The following is a 7,618-nucleotide window of genomic DNA, read 5'->3' as shown; positions in this document are numbered from 1 at the left end:
CGTTCAATGAGCTCTTATGAGGAGGAGGGCATCCCACTTTTATAAAAGGCTTAGAGTTAATGTGGGAGCCGCATAATGCCCTTTATTTTGAATTAGTGCTTTTATGTGTATTTCTTTACATTTCACTTCGAAGTAATGGCAATTTTGTTGTGCCAGTTGATGTTAATCGAGCATTAATTGTTAATATAATTAATTAAAGGTAATTGGCTCTAAGTAAAGCTTGTCATAATTTTATCGCATCAGGCAGGTCGGCTCTCAAGCTCAATGAGGACCAAGTCACATCTCCAGGTCCTCCTCTGAGAACCTGGGCAAAAAAATTATGTGCACCCCTGAAGCCACAGCTGTCCTCACTGTATTGTGGGATATTTATACCAAAAGATATTACCTGGTAACATAAGCGGCTCGGACAATGAAAGAATGATACTATTTGACAGCGGCATCACATGACTGTCATAAGAGCTAATAAACCACAATGAAGCTTTGAACTAATTGGCTGCAAAGCTTTATTGCTTCAAGAAGCATTTGGGCGGAGCAGGAGACGTTCTTTTGCTTAACACGCCTAATTGAACACAACGCAGAACATACTGTATACCATTTGCAGCCACCACTGACAGTTATGGTTGCCCAACTTCCCATCATGTATTTAGGCAGAGCAGGAGGCGTTCTTTTTCTCAACAGGCCTAATTGAATTCAACGCAGAACATACTGTATACCATTTGCAGCCACCACTGACAGTTATGGTTGCCCAACTTCCCATCGTGCATTTGGGCGGAGCAGGAGACGTTCTTTTGCTTAACACGCCTAATTGAACACAATGCAGAACAAACTGTATACCAGGGGCGGACTGGTAATCTGTAGCTTCTGGAAGATCACAGAACGGCCGGTGCTCTGGACGGCCGGCGGCCGCCATACATACTTCACTTTTTTTATCCCCTCTATACGCTGTGATTATCTACAGTTTGCATCCAATCCGACAGGTGGCAGCAATGCGCCTGGCTGAAAGACTTGTTGTGGCCCACGAAAGGGCAGGATAGAGCGATAAGAGCTTTGGCGGACTTTCTAGTTGCCAGCGGGCTGAGATGGAACGAAGAGGGTTACTTGCTAGGTATATTGGCAATTATCATCCACCAGGTAGCTGCAATTTAAATGAAATAAATGGCAATTAAAGAGCAAGTGCCAGCAAAAAACATTTTAGCTGTAAAACAACGTATGCACACGCAGCAGCAATATTAATTCAGAAGATATATAACAAAATATTAATAAAATGAATGGTTTTACTTTAAAGTTTAGGTAGTTAAATTGATATATTTTTAATAATTTATATATCGTTTTGTTTTCTGGTTAATACTTTCCAATGAAGGTTATGTATACAGGATTTGTCTTGAAATGTTTATTGTATTTTGATTTAAATTTAGTATTTGTGTGGCAAGATTAATTATGGCATAAACAATGAAGTCATTTTATAGACACAGGGATAGGTGTTATTATAATCAATTGAATACATAAAACTTGCTTTCAAAAATAAATTCTTTTGTTTATTCATGTTGATTATAGAGCTAGGGCAGAAAGATGAATCCAACTCCAGTTCAGCCTTGCAGTACTTTGAGCGCCCCAAGTCAGACAGTCACAGTCTAGACACATTTTCTTCATTTTTCTCTTAAAGTGAACGAAATTGATGCATTTTACAATAAAATATTTCAAAAATTCTCCCGGGGTGGTATGCCCCCGGACCCCCCTAGAGAGTCTTTGTACAGCGATTCTTGTGGGCTGGGCTGAGTCAAAGTCCAGGGCTGCTTTTTAGTCCCAGTCCGCCTCTGCTGTATACCATTTGCAGCCACCACTGACAGTTATGGTTGCCCAACTTCCCATCACGCATTCGGACGGAGCAGGAGACTTTCTTTTTCTTAATATAAAATTGCTATAACTTGTACTCAAATTGATCTTTTAAGAACTACAAGTCTTTCTATCCGTGGATCCCTTTATCAGAAAGAATGTTAATAATGTTAACGCCATCTTGTGGATTTATTGTTATAATAAACAAATACTGTACTTATGTACAGTATGTTGAATATTTATGTCCGTCTTGTGTCTTATCTTTCCATTCCAACAATAATTTACAGAAAAATATGGCATATTTTAAAGATGGCTTGAAATGCGATTAATTATGATTAATTAATTTTTAACTCGATTAATTTTAATCGTTTCACGGCCCTAAAAATTATACATACAGTGGTACTTCGACATACGAACAAACAGAATATGATCAGACATAGACTTCATAATGATATTGACGGGGTGCGGGGCCGATTAATAGGGGGCCTCCATTCTTGGCTTGGCCGTCAAAGCTGACCGAGCGGAATCACAAACAAAGAGCTTTTTTCGTTGAAAATTCTTGTGAATAAAGGCTTAAATCCCTGAATTCTTTATAGATATGGACGTGAAACAGTCTCGATTCTTGGTTAAAAGCAAAAACAAAAATAAACAAAAAAAAAAACAATAAAAAAACCATCCAGTTAGCATTTATTTTACGTAAATCTGTTAGTGGACTGAGTATGTTTCAGACACTTTTCGTAGTAGTGCCAATGATGCCTCGGGAGCCATCGGCATACTGTGCTAGTTAAATTTCACAACATGATTTGACATTTCATTTTATAGATTGCACAAAATTTGCAAGATTTAACAACATTTTTTATTGAATATTCTGAATTGCAGAAACATTGCAATGGAAGGGGTGAGCTCCGCAAATGCAGCTGGAACACAGAATCTCATCTCCTGGTTTGACACAGAAGCCGCTGCCGTGAGTTAATTTATCAGACAAAATTGAAAATTGAGTGTACCGTAATTTCTGGACTGTAAGGCGCACCTGACTATAAGCCGCCACCCACCAAATTTGACAAGAAAACGGCATGTGTTCATAGATAAGCTGGACAATAAGCCGCAGCTGTCCCCACTGTATTATGGGGTATTTACACCAAAAGATATTAACCGGTAACACTTTATTGGACAGCGGCATCATAATACTGTCATAAGACCAAATGAACCACCATGAAGCTTTTGAACCAATTGGCTGCAAAGCTTCATTGCTTCAAGAAGCTTAATTTGGATATCACTGCTCCCTTGGGGGAGACAGTCAACCTCTGTTGCCACCTGCTGTCAACACTGTTGTTGTACGACATGCCTCCTAGCATGCATGACGGCACTACAGATGTAAATAACAATCAAAATTCATGGTCTGTGCTAATTAATTTCTTCATTTACTCTTCTAGTTGTTTCATTAAGTGGTATTTGGTAAGACTTTACTTGACAGTGGTGCCATAAAAATGTCATAAGACCATCATAATTATGACATGACACTGCCATGAGCATTAATGAATGCTTATAACAGATGCCATTTTGTGTCATCCAGCAAATTATCGCACTTTAGAATAGATGTGAAAGATCCGAGCTGGACACAAATGGTGTGTTGGGGACAAAATTTTCCGGATGAAACTTAATGATAGAGATGTCCCGATCGATCGGCATCCCGATCTGACGACGTCTGATGACGTCATTTTCAAAGTATCGGAATCGGCAAAAAAATACCGGACATGCCTTTTTTTAATATATATATATATTTTTATTAAATCGGTTTCTAATTGTATTTAACGTTACAGACATAATGTGTTACATACACTCTTCCAGAGTCTTTAGTTTAATTTTAAGGTAGGGTTATCAAATTTATCGCATTAACGGCTAGAATTAATATTTTTTACATTTATCACGTGACAATATTTAACGCAATTAATGCATGCGCTGCACGACCCACTCACGCATTGTCGCGTTCAATCTATAAAGACACAGTTTTACCTATAGATAGCGCTAAAAGGCTGCATATAATGAGTAGAGAGAATTTTGACAGCCTTTGGAGCCATTTTTTATGTGGCTAAAGCCTTACAATACTTGCCTGGCTCTGGCAGACTATTCTCCCTGTATTTTTCAAACACAGAGAAATAGTCTGGGAACCATCCCATTAACGCCCTCTCGAGCAGGTACAAAATCAATCGACAAATCAGATCCGTTTATTTGCGTGACGCGCTCTTAACAAGCAACGTCACTCTTGCGCGTCGAAAGTCGTCTCCACAACACAGATGGTCAACGGGAGAGCCGAGTTCCAATCCACGGTAAAATCAGCTTTAAATTACCGAAAACACATCAACACGAGTCATTGACAACAGTCTGTCTCGCGCTAGCCATGTTGAATAAACTCCGCTCTCTTCGTATGTTTACTTCCGCGTGCAAGTCCCTCGTCCTTCCCTCACCAGTTTACTCACGTCACGTCTGCCCGTCGCTGATTGGTCCACTCCGCTGTCTGTTTGCTGTGGCTTGCTCCGCCCTGGAAATTGTATCCGCTTGAATGGTGGCCAGACTCAATAGCTGGAACAGCGGTGAGTCTGGTGTACCAGGCAATTACAATACCTCTCTAAGCAATTAAAAATAATGTGGGAGGCAATGTGGGGAAGAAAGGTAGTAGTTGATCATTTTCTTAACACCCTAAGTTCTTTCCAAACGCAGAGAAGATATATCAATTGGTGCCCCTACGCACAGTCAAGGTTGCACTTCCCATCATGCATTTGGGCAGAACAGTTAAATGGCTGCAGTATCATTTACTGAAAGCTCAACAATTACACTAGATGGCAATATTTAGTCACAATATGTAAAGTCACATTTGTCCTTTAAGAATTACAAGTCTTTCTATCCGTGGATCCCTCTCACAGAATGAATGTTAATAATGTAAATGCCATCTTGAGGATTTATTGTCATAATAAACAAATACAGTACTTATGTACTGTATGTTGAATGTATATATTCGTCCAAGTTTTTTTCTTAATGCATTGCAAAAATGTATATGATCGGGAAAAATTATCGGGAATGATTGGAATTGAATCGGGAGCAAAAAAAAAAAAAGCAATCGGATCGGGAAATATCAGGATCGGCAGATACTCAAACTAAAACAATCTGGATTGGATCGGGAGCCAAAAAACATGATCGGAACAACCCTGCTAATAGATTTACACTTACAGTTTTTACAGTGAAGTAATGTTATATATGTTAGGAATGGCTTACTTTTAAAGGCATTTTTGTGCAACTTAGGTATTCACTCTGTAAGTAATTGTTGCCAAAAGTTTACCATTACACAATGTCAGACAATCTGTCATTATTTAGATGGTGGAATTTACTACTAGTTCACATTTGATGTTGGCAAAAAAGGACAACCCTAGCCATGAGCATTAATGAATGCTTATAAGTTAACAGATGCCATTTTGTGTCATCCGGCAAATTATTATTGCACAGATCCGAGCTGGACACAAGTGGTGTGTTGGTGACAAAATTTTCCGGATGATACTTAATGACATTCATTTGTTCATCAATGCCCATGATAATGTCATAATCACGTCATAGTTATGACGGTCCTATGGCAATTTTATGACAGTGCTGTCAAATCAAATGTTACCTATTAACCAAAATAAATCCATAAATAAGCCGCACTGGACTATCAGGCGCAGGATTCAAATTGAGGGAAAAAAGTAGCGGCTTATAGTACGAAAATTACGGTATATGAATTTACTACTTTTTTCCCCCAAAAATAATATAATTTTATGTGTGACGTCAACTCTTCTGTGCACTATAGGTGGTGACAATCATTTTCGGTCTGATCCAAATGCTCCTGTCTGCTCCCCTTGCTTACACTGACCAAAGTCAGGCAAAACTCTTCATACTCCCTCTGGTGTCAGGAATTATTGTATGTATCACACACAAAAATTTCAAGCATGCATCAGATGTAATAGAGAGGGAATGTTGCTAGTGTAAAATCATGACTGATTAGATTGATGATTGATTGAAGATTACCATTTTACGCTAGGTTTCCCCTGTCAAAGTATGATTGGTGTGGTTGACTACCATTAGTAAAGCATGCAACACACCGAGCAAGAAAAGATAAAAGATGTTGAAGCTAATGCTAATTGCTAAAGTAATGTACTATATAATGTAGGGTCGCGAATACGTGCTAAAAGGTCCTGTAAAGTCATTTTCATGATTTGTTTCTAAATAATGTACATGAAATATGTTCGAAGGGCTTAAAAAAGGTCGTAAAACAACAATGCAGTGCTTAAATCTGAATGAAAACCATTCCTTTTTGTAAATCCCAAGCAATGTTTTGATAGTGTAACGTAATTTTCTTTCAATTTTGTAAAACCTACCGGACATAATGAATTTTGCAATGAAACATGATTTGAAACACATTTTGTACAGATTTCAAGTTCAAAAATTGTAATTAATGATGTTCCCTTTTTTTGTTTTTTTGCTCCGTAATAACTAAAATAGCCACCACCTAGCCAACATCCACAGACAAGGCACATCAACACATCAATTAGAGTCTGTCAACACAAGCCAAATGAAATATATTTTGTTGTCAAAATTAAATTACTGTATTAATAATAATTATTATATTTATTATGAGCAAATTACCCAACGTCTGTCGTAGATATGATAGATTTGCTTTCAAAATAAAATCAATGTTACACTTGGTTAGTGGTGAATGAAGTATTCACCTTTTTTTTTTTTTTTTTTTTTTTTTTTTTTTTTTTTTTTACTTAAGTAAAAGTACAGATACAGGTGCAAAAAACACTTAAGTACAAGTATCTAAAAAAATAATAAGGTAAAAGTACAAAAGTACTTGCTTTAAAATTTACTTTACAGGTAAAAAGAAAGTATTTTCTCCTGATGCAAAAATGTAATATAAGTATATATACAGTGGGGCAAATAAGTATTTAGTCAACCACCAATTGTGCAAGTTCTCCTACTTGAAAAGATTAAATAGGCCTGTAATTGTCAACATGGGTAAACCTCAACCATAAGAAACAGAATGTTGAAGAAAAAAAACAGAAAATCACATTGTTTGATTTTTAAAGAATTTATTTCCAAATTAGAGTGGAAAATAAGTATTTGGTCACCTACAAACAAGCAAGATTTCTGGCTGTCAAAGAGGTCTAACTTCTTCTAACAAGGTCTAACGAGGCTCTACTTGTTACCTGTATTAATGACACCTGTTTTAACTCTTTATTGGTATAAAAGACACCTGTCCACAATCTCAGTCAGTCACACTCCAAACTCCACGATGGCCAAGACCAAAGGAGCTGTTGAAGGACACCAGAGACAAAATTGTAGACCTGCACCAGGCTGCGAAGACTGAATCTGCAACAGGTAAAACGCTTGGTGTAAAGAAATCCACTGTGGGAGCCATTATTACAAAATGGAAGACATACAACACCACTGATAATCTCCTTCGATCTGGGGCTCCATGCAAGATCTCACCCCTTGGCGTCAAAATGATAACAAGAACGATGGGCAAAAATCCCAGAACCACATGGGGGACCTAGTGAATGACCTACAGAGAGCTGGGACCACAATAACAAAGGCTACTATCAGTAACACAATGCGCTGCCAGGGACTCAAATCCTGCACTGCCAGACGTGTCCCCCTGCTGAAGAAAGTACACGTCCAGGCCCGTCTGCGATTCACTAGAGAGCATTTGGATGATCCAGAAAAGGACTGGGAGAATGTGTTATGGTCAGATGAAACC

At 38.1% G+C, this 7,618-nt stretch overlaps 1 protein-coding gene across 8 annotated transcripts in view; it reads left to right on the top strand.

Moving 5' to 3' along the window:
- vps37c (VPS37C subunit of ESCRT-I) overlaps positions 1-7,618 on the top strand; it is a 36,916-nt gene that overhangs the window by 1,660 nt on the left and 27,638 nt on the right. For 6 of the 8 annotated variants that reach the window (XR_009064189.1, XM_057843908.1, XM_057843901.1 and 3 more), the window contains exons 2-3: positions 2,713-2,797; positions 5,669-5,779. The gene's annotated coding sequence lies outside the window, so the exon portion shown is untranslated. The remainder of the gene's footprint in view (positions 1-2,712; positions 2,798-5,668; positions 5,780-7,618) is intronic. The other 2 variants (XM_057843903.1, XM_057843905.1) reach the window with 1 other exon arrangement.

Source organism: Corythoichthys intestinalis, chromosome 8 (genome assembly GCF_030265065.1).
Source record: "Corythoichthys intestinalis isolate RoL2023-P3 chromosome 8, ASM3026506v1, whole genome shotgun sequence".
NCBI classification, from domain to species: domain Eukaryota; kingdom Metazoa; phylum Chordata; class Actinopteri; order Syngnathiformes; family Syngnathidae; genus Corythoichthys; species Corythoichthys intestinalis.
The sequence above is the reverse complement of the archived record's forward strand: the minus strand, read 5'-3'. Positions and strand labels throughout refer to the sequence as shown.